This window comes from Citrus sinensis, chromosome 6 (genome assembly GCF_022201045.2).
Source record: "Citrus sinensis cultivar Valencia sweet orange chromosome 6, DVS_A1.0, whole genome shotgun sequence".
Lineage (NCBI taxonomy): Eukaryota > Viridiplantae > Streptophyta > Magnoliopsida > Sapindales > Rutaceae > Citrus > Citrus sinensis.
Window position 1 is genome coordinate 6,847,926 of NC_068561.1, and position 21,012 is coordinate 6,868,937.

General features: G+C 33.9%; 1 long non-coding RNA gene across 10 annotated transcripts; it reads left to right on the plus strand.

Moving 5' to 3' along the window:
* The first annotated feature begins 7,034 nt into the window (after positions 1–7,034).
* Positions 7,035–20,446, plus strand: LOC107174650 (uncharacterized). Of its 10 annotated transcripts, none has more exons than XR_008055760.1 (6): positions 7,035–7,441; positions 8,766–8,825; positions 9,400–9,520; positions 16,156–17,685; positions 18,004–18,302; positions 19,568–20,446. It is a non-coding gene; the product is annotated as an uncharacterized LOC107174650 (long non-coding RNA). The 10 variants fall into 10 exon arrangements; XR_008055755.1 differs by lacking the exon at positions 16,156–17,685 and having other exon boundaries at positions 7,072–7,441; positions 19,568–19,609; positions 20,035–20,446; XR_008055752.1 differs by lacking the exon at positions 16,156–17,685 and having other exon boundaries at positions 7,073–7,441.
* The last annotated feature ends 566 nt before the right edge of the window (positions 20,447–21,012 follow it).

The following is a 21,012-nucleotide window of genomic DNA, read 5'->3' on the forward strand; positions in this document are numbered from 1 at the left end:
GAACAGTAGAGTATCCTCCCACAGAGATTGTATTTCCTATTAGCTACCGAAATTATTCGAACCCTAATTTATTTTAACAATCGAATAGGCAGATTTAGATTAAAAATTAAAATAAAATAAAATAACTAAAAATTAAATAAATATGCGGGCAGTAATAAAAATCACCAAGAGATAAAAACACTAGGACATTCGATTTCACCATAACCAATCCAATTTAATCCTTCATCTATGCTATTAAAGTTTATTATCCATATTGATAGTGAATTTCCCTAATCTATTCAATATCGCTCTAATAATAGAAAAAATAGCTTCACATATTAACCCACTTTATCTCTATGTGAATTTAAATATGCAAAGATTCATTAAGCTCTATGGAAATTCTTAGAAAAACTACACGAATCACGTTGTCACATCTCTGTCTTTCGTTCAATTCATGGCATCCATTGCGTAGAGCAAAAAAACATAAATTTCCTCTCGGTCTCATTATATATTCTTAAATCATTTAAATATTGGCCAAATATTTAAAAGTATTAAGCGCAATATTAACCACTCAATCATGAAATAATAAACTACAAATAAAACGGATTTATGGAATTAAAATTTTCATAGTTAGGATATATCATAGTCCGAACAAAATAAATTAGTGTATGAGAATATAAAAAGAATCTATAATTATTATAAAGAATATTCAAATAAAATAATGAAGAAAAGAAAGAAAAAATCAAGAATTAATCTCAGCTCTTGCTCTAGATCTCTTGCGGTTGCTACTGCTTCTTTTAATTCAGTCGGGTGTTGCTTTTCTCTTGGCTTCCGTTCGTCCTCCTCTCTTGGCTTTTTCAATTGATGGCCTTTTATAAAGAAAGCATGCTGGCCGCCTCCATAAAGTCCAAGCTCATAAGGAATATGAAATATTTAATTAATAATCAAGATTCTCTTCTAAAGTTGTGCACATGCTTGCCATTTAAAGCCATGCCAAAATATTTTCATCCTCAATTAATCACAACCTATGCTCTCCACGTGCATGCCATATTTGTCAATTAAATCTTGAAAGCTTTCACCCACGTGATTGCATGCATGATGTTTAATTTATTTACATCTTCCTTGATTTATTTCAATTAAATCTCTTTATTTCTTTTCCTTTTTTATTTCTTCAAGTAAATTTTTTCCTGAATATTTTGATTTAATTCCTCTTTAATCCCATATTATATCTAAAATAACAAAATATAAAAATTGAGATAAAATTAACATAATAAAATACAATTTAACATAAAATTAGGTTAGAAAAATATAAAAATAATATATAAATTACTAGCACACTTGAGTTTGATTATTAAATAAATGATTATTTAACAATTTAAAGAATACTAAAACCTCGATAAATGAATGTTCGATAAATTAATAACCTCGCTTAAATAATAAATTCTTCTGGTCCCGACTTGGCTAGTGTACTATGATAATAATTTCACAAAATGCATAAGATAATAATTTTTTTCCGAATCCTTTAGGACCCAACTAAAATATAAGTTAATAATTGATCAAATATAAAAAATATTAATAATAAAGAACATATAAAATTCATATTATTAAGGATTTTTTTTCTTGATAACTTACATTTCTTAATTCAACTCTTTTCTAATATATATGCATTTAAAGTTATTTTTTTTCTTTATTCCAAAATTGAACTCAGCCTCATCTTTAAGTTTTTGTAAAGCATGCACTACATGTGGTATATTCTTTTTCTTGTTGTAGAAAGTAAGTCTTTAAGGTTACTATTGCTTGAAAAACCTCTTTTGTGGAAACATTTGGTAAATTATAACTGTCATCTAGATCATGATCATCATCGTCAGATGTACCTATTAGTCCTTGAATAATCTATTCATCAATAGGAGATTCTATCACTGTATCATTGTTACAATCATAATCCAAAAGATACTCAATATCCATGGCATTTCTATAGCATAGACCATAAATAGCTTCATGTAATCCATTGATGCCTTCGTCTTTACCAACTTGTTGTTCGATAGCCACATCTTCGTCTAACCAAATTTTACAACATCGAAAATAATTTGTAATGGTTGTCGTCTTCACATAAATGTTCCGGCCACATTAATAAAATTGATAGCATTCAATATGTTAATTTGTTACTCCTACATCGTAGCCTTAATAAAAAAAAAAGACGTTGATAATGAATTTTTAGTGCTCAAATAATCCCATCTTTACATAGTTGAGTCTTTGAGGTTGTATTAGGAGGCAAGAAAAATAGTTTAACATTACTCAAGCCGTCAATAACCTTTGGACAAGTTGAGCAATCGTCCACCAAAAGTTGAACATTTTTGCCATTCATTCTCTTATCAAACCAACAAACAAATTCTTAAAAAAGTAATCCAGTAATCCATGCTATCTTGTTAGCTTGATAATGACAATTAACATTGCTAATATTCACATTTTTAAAGCATCCAGGATTAGCATACTTACCAATAATCCAAAGTGGTACTTTGTCAGAACCATCACCATTGCAATAAATAGCAATAGTAATTCTCTCCTCGTCCTTCTTCCATCCTTCCAATTGCTTTGTAGCAAGCGAATGATTTCTATCATAAACTCATTTCATCTATATTGTAGATATCCTTTGATAGAATAAACTCATTTCATCTATATTGTAGATATCCTTCCATTGAAATTGGCCTAGTTTAGCTTTTATACTTGGTAAAATAGCTTCAATATTTTCTATAACTACCAAACCACTTTCCCAAATCTTTGATAAGATTTAATTCCATGTCTCGCCTTAAATCGCTCAAGCCAATCACTTCTGGATTAAAGTTGCCATACATTTTTTGCAAAAACTCTTTTGCTTTGGTTTGGATAATTTCTCTAGTCATATTCACTTTCTCTCGGTATTGTAGAAACCACTCATACAATACTTTTTCCAACTCGAGATGTTTTGCTGGTTTGTACCTCTTAACATTCTTTTTTATTTATTTATCTCATTTAACAAATATTCAACTGACCTTTTAAGAATAGTAGATATTGTTGACTGGCTTATGGAAATATGAAATTTTTGTTGATCCCATTGTTGCATATCTTTTTGACTTGAGGAGAGATGCTTATTTTTATATTTGCACAGTGCTTTCCTCATCTCATCAGTCAAAGTAGATTTTTTTTCTCCTTTTAAATGAGAAGTCATGATTCTAATGATTTGAGTTAAAAAATAAAAATATTATTTATATATAGAGTTTGTGTTCTCAATTCTATGTATTATGTACAATGTACTTACATTAATTTATTGATATCATTTGTAAATACATGATAATTACAAGTATTCACATTACTTCTTGGCTTCTATGTACATGTATTTGTATTAATTTATTGATATCATTTGTAAATACATGATAATTACAAGTATTCACATTACTTCTTGGCTTCTATGTACATGTATTTGTATTAATTTATTGATATCATTTGTAAATACATGATAATTAAAATATATTTACATTAGCTTTTTGGCTTCTATGTACATGTACTTGTATTTATAACTCATACATGAATTTTAGTTAAAAGAATAATACATGTACCAAGAAAACTCTTCATAAATTAATAAATATTTTTTACCAATAAAATAATAAATTATTCATTTATCGATAAATAATTAACCTCGATAAAATAATATTCTTTTCCAGTCCCGACAATATTATTTTATAGAAATTTTACTATAATTCTAAAGATTCACTAATCCCATACAATAAATACTTTATTTTCAAAAGAGTATATCTATCTTCTGTCAAATTATACGCAATTAGTAGCATGGAACTTCCACGATAAACACTAGGGTAAGAAAACATTACACTAAAACATTAAATGAAGAAAGAAACAAAATCATGGGCGGTGGCATTAAAAGGAGGATTCGCTGTTTTTTAATCATTTAAGGCAGTGTGTAAAAAGAATATAGAGAAGTGTCTTCAAGCCTTAAAAATAGGAGAATTTTAAAGAGAGATTCTTGGCGCAAAGAATTATCAGAAAGATGGTTATGAGAGGCACGTAAGGGCAAACCGTGAGCATCAGCAATATTTAAATAATGACTCAAAGTAAGGCATCAAAACTCTTGAACATTTTATTTTAGTGGATTTTGGTTAGTGAACTTAACTATATGCTTTCCTTCTTTTCGGTTCTTGTGCTATTCCCTTTATCTTCACTAAACTACTGCTACATTATCTTTCAAATGTGTCAATAATGTTATTAAAATAAAAGAGTATAGTTTGAGAAACATGAGCCCAAGTATACGTGGCAATGGGCCAAATGAGAGAATAAAAATATCTATTTTTTTATCCTAAGAAAACTTCATCGGGTTTGATATTGAAGACTCTTCACATAGAGGAATAAGTTGTACAACATTGATATACAGGCCGAAATTCTATCGATTGAAACTATCAAGAATTAATGTTTTTCATTAAAATTAATGCCATCCCAGCCCCAAAAAAGAAAACAATGAATTTAATTTAATAAAAATTCGTTACATTTATCTTCTTTTTAAATTGTATTCAGAGAATATATCTCGTTCTCGCAAGAAAAGTATTTTTTACGAAATCCTCTTAAATGCTGACGCCTTAGAAGGAACTTTGCAATTAGAGGCCAGTAGCATTAATTGAGTGATATATCTCTGCGAACGCCCAAGAAGCCTAATGATAGGGAAGAAGCCTAATGATAGGGCCTAATGATTGAGTACTAGTTTGTCCTAAGAAGCGGACAATTGGTGCCCTTCTAAAACTCTTATAAAATCCCTTATTTATATATTTACAATTTTGCTCTTTATATTTAAAAATCAGCTGATTAAACCCCACATTCCTTCCTTCGCTGTAGGAAAAAAATAGAAAAAAAAGATCACTTGTTTATTAAGGAAGCTTTAAATATCAATAAAATAGTAGTTTGTTCTCAATCACCTACCTAAGTAAAAATCTCTACAAGAAAAAAAAAAGTAAGCACATTCATAATACAAATAGTAAAATAATATCAATATAATTTTTTTCATGTATAATTTGAGAAATAGATAATCCAAATTTAAAAGAAGATTCAGTGGCGACACAAGAATTTAAGATCAATTTAAAAAATGTTATGGATATAAAGAGAGAGAGAGAGACATTCATACCTTATCAGAGAGTGAGAGAGAAACAAAAGTATAGGGGTTATAATTGGCATTAAAGTGGGTGCTTTTAGATTGAAACTGACATTTTAATAGCTTTTAATATGTATCCTAATAGTACCACTCTTGTCCCAATCTTTGAACAGTTTATTGAAATTGTAATTTTAATTGTTTACGAGAAAAAAACTATATGTATCTTAATGTAGATGGAATTATAAATTGTTTTCAAAAAATAAATAAAAAATAAAAAGTTGAGATTGTTATGTAATAAGTGTTATCCACCAAAAGCTTATACTACTGGATTAGACAGATGTGATTTTGGTAATCACATCTATTCCAAAATCACATCTATAAATCACATCTATAATCTATCATGCACACACCGCTTGGAAGCTTGATGGTCAGCACAGATAACTGGGGAAGTGAATTTGGAAGCAAACACCGGCGGCAGGTGAAATACAAGTATAGATAGGGAATTTGGATATAATGCTGAGCTGATTTGTTCTCATTTTTTAATAATCTTCTACTATATGTATATGTATAGTAATATATAGTTAAAATTTAATTGGTTTCATATTTTTATCTAATAACTACCGATTGTATCTTTTAAAAAGGTTAGCAAAAATTTAGTTTAGAGTTGAATCCAAATCCATAAATTAACCACGGTGACATGTAAATTTGATATATATAAGCTGAATGAAAATTCATTGTTTCTCTTATCCTTTATTCTTAAACTACTTTTATTTAGTTCAATTTTATGCCCTAATATTTTCTACATTACTAATACTATAAGACGTTATCAACACAACTATCACTCTAACATAGGAAGTATCTTATCTCATACTCTTTTATTTTATCAATTTAAGTAATAAAGTTAGATGGTAAAAGCTTATTTAGTCCATGTATTTTAATATTAGTGTCCATTTAGTCCCTGTATTTTTAAAAATGTCTCGAAACATCCCTGCCATTAAAGTATTGATACTTCTACTGTTACTTTTTACAATATTACCCTTTTATAATAATTTTTTGCTTGGACATTAATAAAAAGAAAATAATTAAATTACTAATTTAACCCTAAAAATTATATTAATTTTTAATTGTCAAAAATTGTATGCAAACTACCAAGTGTGCAAATGGTGCAAAAAAATTAATATAATTTTTTTTTTATTTTCTAGGGTTAAATTGGTAAGTTAATTATTTTCTTTTTATTAATATCCAAACAAAAAAATTATTATAAAAGGGTAATATTGTAAAAGTAAGTCAAAAGAAATAAAAAGTAACGGTAGAGATATCAATACTTTAACGGCAGGGATGTTTCAAGACATTTTTAAAAATACAGGGACTAAATGGATACTAATCTTAAAATAGAGAGACTAAATGAGCTTTTACCCTAAAATTAGCTTTACAAGTATGTTCTGTTGCTGCCATTAATTTAGATCTTCTACATAAAAAAATAAAGCTAGTTGTTATTTTTTATTTGTTTATTTTATACTACTAACTTTACTAGCAAAGATTGAAGCATAGAATTGAAAAGTATAAAAATTCAGATTAAAACCTTCACTACTAGAAAAATGGTCTTTATTGATATTTAGCTCGTGACACTATTAAAAAGTGTCAGTATTTACATATATATGGACCATTTTCCGTATTTAACATATAAGTATCACAAAGTCCTAATACTATGATGTCTTTAAATTAAACATCAGATATTACTGACACTAAGGTATCAGTAAAAAAATCAAAGTAATTCTGATATTGTTCCAGACAGAACTCGAACCCAAGACCTATAAAAATTAGGCTTTTAAGTTTTAAACAAAAGCCATTATAATTTTTCATAATGACACTAAGGTATCACTAACTGTTAAAAAAAAAACAAAAATTCACTCACACATTCACACGTGACACCTCACCCCTCACACTCACAAGACGCAAAAACAAACCCTAAGTCCTTAATAATTTACATTACAATACTTTGAAAGAAAAAGGGCGTCACTACTCTCGATCTAGTGCTCCAACACCAGCTCAGATCTCACTCTTTCATATCACCACGTCAAGCCTCTCTGTCACATCGTCAAACCTCTATCAAGCATCACTGCGTCAAGCCTCTTTATCACGCCGTCAAGCTTCCATCACATGTCATTGCGTCAAGCGTCTCTCAGCTGTCATGACCGACGCGACACTGCGCCATTGCCAGCCAACCAGCCACCAAAATTGACAGTCGTGCTAGCTACCCACCACCACAATACCCTGCCACTGCCTGCTAATACTCCACAAAATCTTCTCAAGACTTCGAGCCACAGTGTCCAGGTTTGCTTCTTCAAGTCTTGCTTCTTTAAGTTTTAAAGAGTATCATCAAGTCTTGCTTCTTCAAGTCTTAAAAGGTTAAAACAATAATTTAAGGTCTCAAATCTGGCTTCTTCAAGTCTTAAAGTGTATCTTCAATTACCAATTATATTTGTGGGTATTCACTGGTTCGTTGAGCAATTTTGTCAAACATATGGGGTATCGCGTCATAACAGCCTTGTGTATATCTATATCTAACATTGATTGAATGAATGAATCTATGTGTAGCTTGTTAACATCTATGTTTTCATAATGTTGATTTTGATGATAACAAACAAAATTAAGAGTGATTAATCTTTTAAGCTCAAATTGTAAAGAGAGCTTACATTTAGGGGGACAATTTGTGCAATCATTATTTAAATACATGAAAATTTTGTCATCATCAAAAAGGGGGAGATTGTTAACATTTATGTATGCATAATATTGATTTTGATGATAACAAATAAAATTAAGAATGATTAAGTTTTTAAAAACTCAAATTATTTTTTATACATTTTAAATAAATCATTGTTTTCACTTTATAAAGGTTTTATATTTAATGGAAAATGGTTTTATGAAATGTATAAAAAATAATTTGAGCTTTTAAAAATTAATCATTCTTAATTTTATTTGTTATCATCAAAATCAACATTATACATACATAAATGTTAACATAGCTTACGAAATGGAAAATCAAGAGTAGTAACGATTAAAGAACAATTTAAAATGGAATGAAAGCTTAATTACAAGTTGTCTGTTGATTTACCTTTCAACAAATCTCTCTCTCACACTTACACACTCTGCTCCTTAACTTGCCTTTTTGACTTGGCTCCCAAAAAATAATAAATAAAGTAAAATTTTGGTTACAGGAAAGTTTGATTTCTAAACAAAGGGAAAAAAAGTTAAAAGAAAGTAAGATTTATTTTACAAATTTTACGGTGCTCGTAATAATTTTCTTTTAAATAGGACACTGTGCTTGTAGTAATCAAAAATTGTTTTTAATAGCTTTTAGTTATAGTTCTAACTTCTACCTAATGAATTTATGTTTTTCTTATTGCATGAAAAATCAATCGGCTTTTGAGTTATATGCATTTTTTTTCTTGCAACAGACCTTAACAAAGCTGTTGTTTTCAAGAAATGCTTTTACAAGAGAGGACAAGGAGAAATTTGAAGTAATTTGGAATTCTCCATTTGGTTTCCTTGATTTGCCATTTGGCTTGTTGGCATTCTCTAATATGTAATATGTTTGTGCTATTTTTGTAGAAGTTACGAAAAGACGATGACTTATACTTGATTTGCTATTTAGCAGGTTGCCATTTAGCACTGTAAGCCCTCTTGGTAAGATTGCATTATTTCATCCGTGAAAGCAGTAAGTTGCCCAATTAATTCATTTGCTTGCATCAATTTGCAATATTGTTTTATGTGGGTATCAATTGTTATGTTTTAAATGTCCTAAAGTACAAGAAATCAAAAGAGAGAAGAGTACAAAGACATGGGGTGTGTATTAAACAGACTAATTTATTGCGTCAAATTGGATATTACAATTTACAGAATCAGTTAAAAAAATGAAATGACATGAAAAATGAAAAATGTGTATGGCATATGTCATTGGCTTGGTGAACATGTACATGTATTTAAGTGACTTTAAACAAACAAAACATAGCTTTATTTTGTAATTTGTATCTTTTATTTAAAATTGAAAAGGTTAATCTTGCATTATCCCTACAGGGCATTATCACCTAGTTTAGATTAATTACATGCTTGGTACCTAAACTTTAATGCATTAAAAAAAAATATTTATCATTTAGCTATAAAGCTTAGGAGTTTTCATGCACATGTAAGAAGTTTGTGTATCTAGTCTTTATACTTTTTTTTTGGGTTAAATTTCAAACAGTGTTTAAAATTTTAATCTTAATACGTTTTTCTATTCTATAAATGTGCAGCAAAATTCTTCAACAAACTGTGGATGAAGTCAAAAGAAATCCTTCATAGCTAGCACATGTCGACTTTTATGAAACTTGCATTTTTGTCTCGTCTCCCATGGGAGTAGCTGAACCCATTGAGGTAATGTTTAATTTAATCATTTCTTGATGGTTTATTAAAATATAACATATATGTTTTGTCTTATATTATGTACCTGTATTTTGGATTTGGAATTTCTATTAATTGACTTCACTTTTTACCCATAAAATGAGAATATAATTATACTCTTGTAGCTATTTTGAGCCACAAACATAAAGAATGTTCACCTTAGCAAAAATAAGCTCCACCCTTTTTAAAAAATTGATAATGCATCGTGTCTATGTGAATGATTGAGAGATCTTTGTAATTGATCCGATGATCTTTCTTCAATGGCATCAAAGCCATACCCATCCTTGAAACTTTCATGTTTTCTAAATCACCGTTTTCCTGACCAAAATGGTATAATTTAAGGCTTTTTCTATTTTGCTCTCTAGAACTTCAGGCGCAGAGAGAACTTCTCATTCATGGCTTCTATTTCATCTTGCCCTCCTGTTACTCTTTCTTCTACTCTTTCTTTGCCCAGATCTTACACTTCTCATACCACTAATAAGATTGAAAACCTTGTCGAATATTCCTATATCCCTGAATCAGCCCAAATCAGTGAGTCCTCCTACCCTCTTATTAGCCCTTATCAGTTGTACAAACGATCTAGCTCCTTTACCTACAATATCCGCACCCTCATCTCTACCAGATGCCCTCACCCTAAATAATATATCCACTCTTCCCGCCTGGATCATTGTGCTCTTCAGGCCACCTCTGCTGAGCAATATGTCACTCTGGAGATTCCCTCCGAATTGCTCTCCAACTGGAAACAAGAAGGTTATACTCATCTTCATCTTGGAGGCATCAGATTAGTCCTTACTCTTCATGGAAGAAAAGGGTTGCCGGTTACAGCTCGCATTGCTATGCTTGACACCCGGTTTAAACAGTACCAAGATGCTGTTATTGGCACTGTTCTTACAACCCTCCATGCAGGAAGTGTTTTACTTACCTTTTACCCAAACTTCAATCTTTCTCTCCAAGATCCTAACTTGCCCACAACCTAGAAGGTTCAAGTCCAAATTCAAGGTGTTGAACAAATTTCTTCTGCCAAAATTGCCACCTTACACCACCAATTGGTCTATAGGCTTCAAAATCATGCTTTAGATCTACCCACTCCTGAACATCATTCTGATACCCTCATGGTCTTAGCCGAATCTGACCAGATCCCAAGATAAATTCCCCGTCATGAGCTCATCAAGCTTATGCCTCTTGAATGGATCTCCAACTATGAATAGTTCCATAACAATACAGCTCCAATTCAGACCTCTGAAAGCATGTTTGAAAGACGCCAAGATGGTACAGTCCGAATGACTTTTAAACCACCTCCTAGTGCTCCACAAGAGCCTTCTCAGCTCTCCTTTACCTATTCTTCGATGATCACAACTGTCTAGACAGCCCAAGAAGATCTGCCCATTTCCGGGTTCAATTTTGAAGGCTACCCTGTTTATCCAGCCAAGCAAAATGGCCATTTCTTATGGGATGCCCCTGGCTCAGGCATGTGTGACCCAACTTGTCCCTGCTGGGATGATTGGGATGAAGACGATGATTATGCCACCACAAGGAAAAAGAAACCCAATAGGAAACAACCTCCAGTTTCCTGCCACTACTATGATCCCAAACCACCACAAGATCCTCCACCTCCACCAGCTCCACTACCCTTTTACCAAAATGAACTCAAATGGATTGCAAAGCATTGCAAATCTAAGACTCCATCACCAATCTCACTTCCCACACCACCACTCACTTGTATGATGTTTTCATCCACTTCTTCAGACTATTCTTCCTCTTTTCCTCCTTTAGACACTCACACAGATTCCCAACGAAATATTGTGTCCAAACCCTTTGTCCCTTCACCAATTACCTCATCTGGCCACCTAGAACCTCCCAAACCTTTTGAATCAGTCCTCAACTGGCAAACCCAAAATGCCAGAGCACAGAATGATACTTTGTTGAATATCAACTCCAAAGTTGAGAACATCAGTTTACGAACTGAACAACTTGAGACAAAAGTTGAATCCATCTCTGTACAGATGCAGCAGATCCACCAAAATCTCCAGTCCCAAATTACCCAACTGGATTCTGAATTACGAGCTATGCTTGCCCAGCGCTATTATGGCCCAGAATTTGACCAAAAGGAAAGGGAAATCAGACGCTTAAAAGCTGAGCTTGATCAAATAGAATTTGAAAAACAAAGACCTACCATTTTTACCACATCACCTCCTATCCCTTCCATAGGTCCAACTTATCATCCATTTGCCTCTATGCTTTCCCTCATCAGACAGTATGATCCTTTCAAGTTGTTTGGCATGACCCATACTCTTTTCAGAGACAATCCCTTACCACCACCACCTAAACCTAAACCAAAGCCTAAACCTCAACCGCGACCTGTCACATTTCATCCATCATCCATTACCATCCCTGGCCAATACTCTCCTGGTCATACTCCGGCATCGCCACCAGTACCTCCTCCCCCAACTGAATCCCAACCACCTTCTCAATCCAAAGATAAACAACCAATGCACCAGTTTAGTGCCCATACAATCGACCACTCTTCTACTACAGATGACCAAACTTCTGATTCAAATCTAGCTGTTTCTGATAGCCATACTGAGACTAACACAGAATCTTCAGTATCCACTAGTGATTCTAAAAAGTCCTATGCTGATATCACCAGAATCTTGATGGCCCAACCTGATCACACAGATTCCCAACGAAATGTTGTGTCCAACCTCCTCAAGGCCAAGCCTTTTATGTTGAAAAGCATTCTGAAATTGTTCGAGGAAAGAAACGCCTAGTCATTGACTATCAGCCATTAAACATGTTTTTACAAGACGACAAGTTTCCCTTGCCCCGTCGACAAAACATGTTTACTTTTCTCAAAAATACCCAGATCTTTTCAAAATTCGATTTAAAATCAAGTTTCTGGCAATTAGGCATTGAACCCTCTGAGCGTTACAAAACTGCTTTTTGTATCCCAAATGCCCATTTCCAATAGACCGTCCTACCATTTGGCCTAAAACCGCCCTATCCATTTTCCAAAAATCCATGGTCAACATCTTTCAGCCTATTCTGCATCATGCCTTAATTTATATTGATGATATTTTACTTTTTTCAGGATCACATGATGAACATCGTCGGCTGTTAACTCAATTCTATGATATTGTCCAACATCATGGAATTATGTTATCGGCCAAGAACAGCACCATTGCTACCGAAAATATTTAATTCCTTGGTATGATCATAAAAGATGGCCATTATCAGCCAGGAAAGCATATTGCCCAAGAATTGCTTCATTTTCCATATCAACAACTTTCCAAAAAGCAAGTTCAACAGTTTCTCAGCATCATCAATTACATTAGAGACTTCATCCCACATGTGATCACTACACTCATCACCTTTCGGCTTTATTGAAAAAGAAGCCCCCAAAATGGAATGCTGACCACACAAATGCTGTCACTACTCTCAAGCAGATTGCATAAAATCCGCCTCCTTTAAAGTTGATTACTGATGGAAAGCACATATTGCAGACAGACGCAAGTGATGACTCATGGAGTGCCATCCTCCTTGAAGATATCAATAGAAAAGAACACTTTATTGCTTACACTAGCGGACAATTTTCTGACACACAAAAGCATTACCATAGCGTGTTCAAAGAAATCTTAGCGGTAAAGAATGGCATCAAAAAATTTGAGTATCATCTGATTGGACACCATTTTCTCATCTGTATGGATAGTTCAGCCTTCCCCAATATTCTCAATTTCAAAGGTAAAATTGTTCCCGAAAAAATGTTACTCAGATTAAAAGATTGGTTTTTCAAATATGATTTTTCGGTCAAGCATATAAAGGGATCCCAGAACCTAATCCTTGATATGCTATCCATACTTTCAAAACCAGAAAAACCTCTCACCTTGTTTTCCACTACATACCACTTTCCGATCATCTCCATGGCTATATCACTTCCCCCAGAAGCTCTCGCCAAGAAAACTTTTCCCTTTAATAAAACCTTTTCTTCTGTCTTTGCCATCCAAGAGTTTGCAAGAAAAGCTCTCTTTCGCTTCTTCATGAAAGCCTACCTTGTAACAGAACCCTTTCCATTTTCCACCTTCCACCCAGAAAATATGTTCCTTACACGTTTAACCCTTGATCCATCCAGAGAAACCACTGAAGATGTGTTATGGTACATCTGGTGCCTAACAGTCCTTTATGCCACTAAGTTAGTCCTACCAATTACTCCCACTTTGCAACATCTCCTTGACCCAGACCAAGCCACCTCTCTTACCTGGACATTACTTGAATGGTTCTCCCCAATATCATGGTGGAGAAAGAAGTTACAGCAATTGTCAGAGATTTACAATCTTGAACGTATGCCTGCCTTTGAAGCACAACTGTTCACATCAGTATTTATCATTTATAGGCCATACTTCCAGCATCCCGATATAAATCTCTTTTGGACTCAAGACCAGGTATATGAATGGTTTACTGCACCCAGCTGTCATTGGCAATGAAATCCAAGATGTCCTTCACAACTAGCTTTGCCAATTAAACCACCAACCTCCGCCACTTAAAGATATCTTCCACACCTCCTTAGGCCCACAACATGACCTCCTCATGATCCCCACTTCATCCGCCATATCTAAACCTAAGTCCACAGGTATCATCATTAAAGAAGAACGACCCGACTACACTGACTTTCTACACCAAGACTCCCAAGACCCATGGGAAGACTTCCTTCCCCTCAGCCAACATCTCCAACAATTTCCACAACCATCCATGAATGAACCAGGATCCTCATCCCAACCTCCTAAAGCTGACACGGCCACTAAACCCTCCAAAGTTGACAAAGCCACTCAAACATCACCTAGGCCAGGATACCGAAGAGATTGTCCTTATCTCCCTTGCCGTGGTCCCCACTGTAAGCATCCAAAGCTCTCCAAAACCTTTTTCCCAAAATCCAACCGTGACACTGACCCCGATGAAACTGAAGGCTCATCCGAAGACGATTACATGAATCTCTGCTCTCTATAAAGTTGTTTGTCTTGTTGCTTTCAATAAAGTAGTTTGTCTTGTTGTAATAACTATATTTTACTTTATGGTTTTGTCTTGGCTTGCCTTACGCTTTTGCCAGTTGTAAAAGTCTTTGTAAGCATGCTTTATCTTTTGTCCATTTGTCCAAGTCTTGATCGGTGGGCTTGCTTTCTAAAAAGGTGTGCTACAGGTCATAATCACTTGAGAAGTCATGTTACTTTTGCTTTTGAAAAAAGATAGGGGTCCTGTTCTATCTTCTCTGATAATTCTCCTATATAAAGGATTCTCCCATTGCTTGTAAGATATAGAAGTTTGAAGCAATAAACTCTCGTGTGTTTTTATCACTATGAATTTCTAAACCTCTCTCCTCTCTCTGCAAATGAAGCTCTCTGGAGAAAGAAAAAGAATAAAGAATTAAATTTATTCATTTTGAAACTTAAGGAAGTATGATGATTTCTTATCTGGTTTGGTACCCTATTTTAGACTAAAAGAAAGTCTGTTTTGGGTTATATAACCCGAGATAAAAAATTATTTAAAAGTTTTTTCTGATTTCCCATTTGAGTATATCGACGGGAAACCAACGATGTAAATTCCAGAGGTGACCTTGAATAGGCACTAGTCTGGTCTGCACTGTCGGATAACAAGTCACGTACTTTCAATGGTATCATTGAAAGATCGACATTCGTCACCATTAATATATTCTACAATAGATTCGTGCGCTTGCGAGTTTAATAAAATTTACACAACAAGTTTTTGGCGCCGTTGCCGGAGAGGTAAGTTATTTTAATTCATAAAATTAATTTTTGTGAATAATTTCTTTTAATTGTTTTCTTGTAATTTTTTTAATTTAAAAAAGAAAAAAAGTGAATCTGCATTTAGAGGTAAGAATTTCTTTTCTTTTTCTCTTCTTTAAAATTCTATAATTTAATTTTCAAGTTATTTTTTTTCTTTGTAATTTTTGTTTATCTTACTAATTTATTTTTAGTTAATTTATTTCACGTATTATTTTTGTGTGTTTTTATAGTAAGGTTGTAATAGCGTGATAAGGTTAGTATCGTAATTTCTCCTTCTTCTTTATTTTTATTCATTTTTTCCCATTTATTTTTGTGTTCTTTGCACGCATGGTCGGAGGTCATTATTACCTAATCTTGAGCCTATAGACCTTGAACTTGAAAAAACACTTCGCACACACAAAGACGTTAAAAATAAAATGAATTTGCAACAACAACAAGCACCACATGAGGGGCCATTTAAGGACTATTTTAGTCCCTTAACTAATTTGAGCACATCATGCATAAGATACCTAAATGTAGCTGCTAGGAGTTTTAAGTTAAAATCTAGTGTGCTAAATTGTCTCTCAACATTCTATGGCTTAGAAAATGAGGACCCATATAATCATTTGAATAATTTTCATGCTGTTTGTAAAACTTTTAAATACGAGAATTTTTCAGATGATGATGTTAAACTTAGACTATTCCCATTTTTTTAAAGGATAAAGCTCGTTCATGGCCCAATACATTGCCTGCTAATAGCATTACATCATGGGAACAAATGGTTATAAAATTTTTGAATAAATATTTTCCAGTGCATAAAACAAATGCTATTCGCAGGGAAATCTCAGAGTTTACCCAGAGAGATGACGAGTAGTTTTTCGAAACATGAGAGTGATTCAATGGGCTACTCTTGAAGTGTTCACATTATGGGTACGAGAACACCAATGCCAATACTTTTTGGAGGGATTATTGCCACACGTGGAAGAATGGCTAATGGCAACAAGTGGAGGAGAGCTAATGTCAAAAAGTGCATAAGAGATTTAGGAATTCTTCCAGCGACAAGCAGATAATTCCCAACAACGGAGTTGATCGCTCAGGAATACGAAAAGAATTAAGGGAGTGAATGAGGTTCACATTGGCGAGTCAAGTTTAGAAATTAAAGAAGTCAAAGCGATAACTGAAGGCCTCTCTCGAAAAATAACATCGTTATCGACTGCTAAATCAACAGAACCACATGACCATGACTCATATCCAGATCAAGCCAATGCCATAGGTGTAATGAGAAAGCCATCAAATTATAACTCATACTCCAACACATATAACCCTGGATGGAGAGACCACCCCAATTTTTCATGGTCTCAAGGATTCCAACAGAATAGACCAGCAGCTCTAGCTCCACCAATGCAACCAATTCCTTAAGTTCTTCAAGCCTCTCAGCCCCCATTTAGACCATACAATCAGAACCAGAACTACTCCCAACCCAGACCATGGGAGGATGCATTCCAGAATTTCAAGAATGTTACTCACTCCACGATTGAGTAGCAGAATCGCACCATTGATGAACTACGAAATGAAATGAGAGCAGGCTTCAACTCACAAGCCCAATCAGTTTCAAGCCTCGAGAAGATGGTGGGACAGCTTGCTTCTTCAGTTCAGACCTTGGCAATAACTGTTGAGAAAGGCAAGTTTCCAAGTCAACCAGTGCTTAATCCTAAAAGAGTGCATGAAATAAGTACCAGTTCACCACAACATCACTGAGAGGTCAAAGTTGTCATGACCTTGCGAAAAGGAAAAGAAGTCGACAACAAAGTGGAGATGCCGGTGACGAAAACAAATCAAATTGTACCTGTAAATATTGAGGACTCACCATCGGAGGAGAAAGAAGAAACCGACCCATGAGAATATATTCCTAAAGCTCCATTTCCTCATAGGTTAGCTAAAGGAAAGAAGAGAAAATCCACAGGTGAGATTTTTGAAATTTTGAAACAGGTAAGTGTTAATATCCCTTTGCTTGATGCTATAAAACAAGTGTCATCTTATGCCAAGTTTCTTAAAGACCTTTGTACTAAAAAGAGAAACATTCTCGTTCAAAAGAAGACATTTTTAACAAAAAACGTTAGTTCTATACTATAACATAAAATTCCTCTAAAATGCAAAGATCCAAGCTCCCCCATTATCTGATGTAGTGTAGGGAACCACAAAATTTAGAATGCTTTGTTGGATTTAAGAGCTAGTGTAAATCTGTTGCCTTATTCAGTATTCATGAAACTTGGACTGGGTGAATTACACCCAACTTCAGTAGTGTTACAGCTTGCAGATCGATCCACAAAAATACCTCGTGGTATTATGGAGGACATGCTTATCCAGGTAGACAAGTTTTATTTTCCTGTTGATTTCATTATAATTGACACTCAACCAATCTAGGATTCAAGGAAGCACATCCCCATTATCCTAGGCCGACTTTTCTTGGCAACTGCGGATGCTCACATTCAATGCATGACTAGAAATATGCAGTTGTCCTTTGGCAACATGACTATGGAGCTAAACGTCTTTAACATTGCCAAACAATCTCACAATGCAGATGATGGAATTGTTGATGTAGATTTAATAGAAACATTTATACCTTAGTGATGACCCTTTACAAACATGTTTAACTTACTTTGGTTTGAATTTTGATATTGACAGATTAGTCGATGAGGTCAACGCTCTACTTGACTCTGCACCATCCATGGACATCAATAAATGGAAGTCACGAGTTGAACAACTAGCACCATCAGAGAAGAAACTCATCCCATCATCAGAATCACCACCGAAACTCGAGCTCAAACCATTACCCAACACTTTGGAATATGTGTTTTTGGGAGAAGAAAGTACTCTGCCAGTAATCATCTCATCATCGCTAAATGACGAATAAAAAGGTAAGTTGTTGGATATTTTAAAAGAGCACAAAGGAGCACTAGGATGGACTATAGCAGAAATAAAAGGTATAAACCCAGTAGACTGCATGCATTACATTCACCTTGATGAAAATGCTAAACCTATTAGGGAAATGCAACGTCGGTTAAATCCTAACATGAAAGAGGTTGTTAGAACTGAAGTCCTTAAGCTATTAGATGCAGGTATCATTTACTTCATTTATGATAGTTCATGGGTCAGTCCTGTACAAGTTGTCCCTAAAAAGTCAGGAGTCACAGTAGTTACCAATGCTGATAATGAATTGATACCCACTAGAGTGACTACAAGATGGCGTATATGCATTGATTATAGAAAGTTGAATTCTGTCACACGTAAAGACCATTTTCTTTTACCATTTATTGATCAAATGCTATGAATTTTATTGCTTTCTAGATGGCTACTCAGGATACAATCAGATCCCCATAGCACCAAAAGATCAAGAGAAGACTACTTTCATTTGCCCTTTTGGCACTTTTGCATATAGGAGGATGTCATTTGGATTATGTAATGCACCTATTACATTTCAACGATCCATGTTAAGCATTTTTTCTGATATGGTTGAATGATTCCTTGAAGTCTTTATGGATGACTTTTCTATTTTTGATGACTCATTTGATCAATGTTTACATCATCTAACACATAGTTATGCAAAGATGTATCGAGAAGAACTTAGTCTTAAATTGGGAGAAGTGACATTTTATGGTAAAAAAAGGTATTGTTCTCGGTCACATCATTTCAAGCAAAGGTATTGAGGTTGATAAAGCCAAGGTGGATCTCATTTCCAATCTTCCTCCACCTAAACCAGTCAGAGATCTTTCCTTGGGCATGTTGGTTTTTATAGACGTTTCATTAAATATTTTAGTAAAGTTTCTAAACCCTTATGTAATCTACTTGCTAAGGATGTACCTTTTATCTTTGATGATTCATTTCTTGTGGCATTGGAAAAATTGAAGCAGTTGTTGACATCATCATCTATCATTCAGCCCCCAAACTAGAGCTTACCATTTGAGCTTATGTGTGATACATCTGATTATGCAGGAGGAGTAGTATTAGGAAAAGAGTTTATCGAATTCTCCATGTTATTTACTATGCTAGTATAACATTGAATGATGCACAGTTGAACTATTCAACTACTGAAAAAGAAATGCTAGCAGAAGTGTTTGCATTAGAGAAATTTTGATTTTATCTCATTGGTTGTAAAATAATTGTATTCACAAATCATGCCGCTCTTTAATATCTTTTCACAAAGAAAGATGCAAAAGCTAACCTAATTCGTTGGGTGTTACTTTTGTAGGAATTCAACTTGGAATTTAAAGATAAGAAAGGCACAGAAAATGTTGTGGCTGATCATCTCTCTCGTCTCAATTTTGACACAATTACAGAACCATTAACATTGAATGAGTCATTTCTAGATGAACAATTAATGAGTGTGGAAGTATTACCTTGTTATGCTAATATAGTTAATTATCTTGTTAGAGGTCAACTTCTAAAGTATTGGACCAAACAGGACAAAACTAAATTTTTTACAAAAATAAAGAATTTATTTTGGGATTACCCTTATTTGTTCAAGTATTGTGCAAATGAAATTGTTAGACGATGTGTCCCAGAAAATGAATTTCAAAATATCCTTTCATTCTGCCATGAACAAGCTTGTGGAGGCCATTTCAGTACTAAGAAAACAACAACTAAAGTTTTACAATGTGGTTTCTATTGGCCAACTATATTTCGAGGTGCTTATACTTTCTGTTCTTCATGTGATAGGTGTCCACGAATGGGGAGCATTACACGAAGGAATATGATGCCACTAAACCCAATTTTAGTGGTCGAGATTGTTTATGTATGGGGTACGACTTCATGGGACCTTTTCCCCTTTCTTTTGGCCATCAATGCATATTGGTTGCTGTTGACTACATATCGAAATGGGTAGAAGCAATCCCATGTAGAACCAATGATCACAAGGTGGTGATAGGATTTTTGAAAAGCAACATTATTTCACGCTTTGGATTCCCGAGAGCAATAATCAGTGATGGTTGATAACTCTATGAAATGAAAGTTATTATAGCAATTCTAGACTCATAAAGATTACTTAGAGAGTAAATGATGTGTTTCTTTTGCATTTTTGTTACATTTTGCATAAACATTCATTTTAGTTTAATCTTAATAAATTTTGTTTGACTTAGAGTAATTCATGCTCAAATTGTATGCATAATTTTAGGTATTCAAAAGCTTATATTTCATGGAAGGAATGCTGATACAATAAGCTTACGAAAAGGAGGAAGAACATGGCTACAAAAGAATTGAAACAAAATATGGAAACTTTAGGAGGAGTATAAAAGGAAAAATGACACTGTTCACATGTACGGTACTGTCCATGTTACTGTTCACGACACTGTTCACACATATGGAACGATCACGTGGCATTGACCGATGATGTGGCATTAACTGATGAGGTGTCACGATTCTATTGGACTAAAATTCTTATGTACTGTTGATCAGTGACGTGGCAGCATGTCAATGGACCAAAAATCGCACGTACGGTAAATGCATGTACACAAGATTATTTACAACCAAACCGAGTCACTATTCAAGGCGCGTGGTCAAACCGTGTCACTATTCAAATCGCATGATCAAACCGTGTTACTATTCAAACCACGTGGTCAAACCGCGTACTGTTGACTGATGATGTAGCGCAATCCTGAGCATCCAAAATATTTTTAATTCGATGGCCATGATTTATTC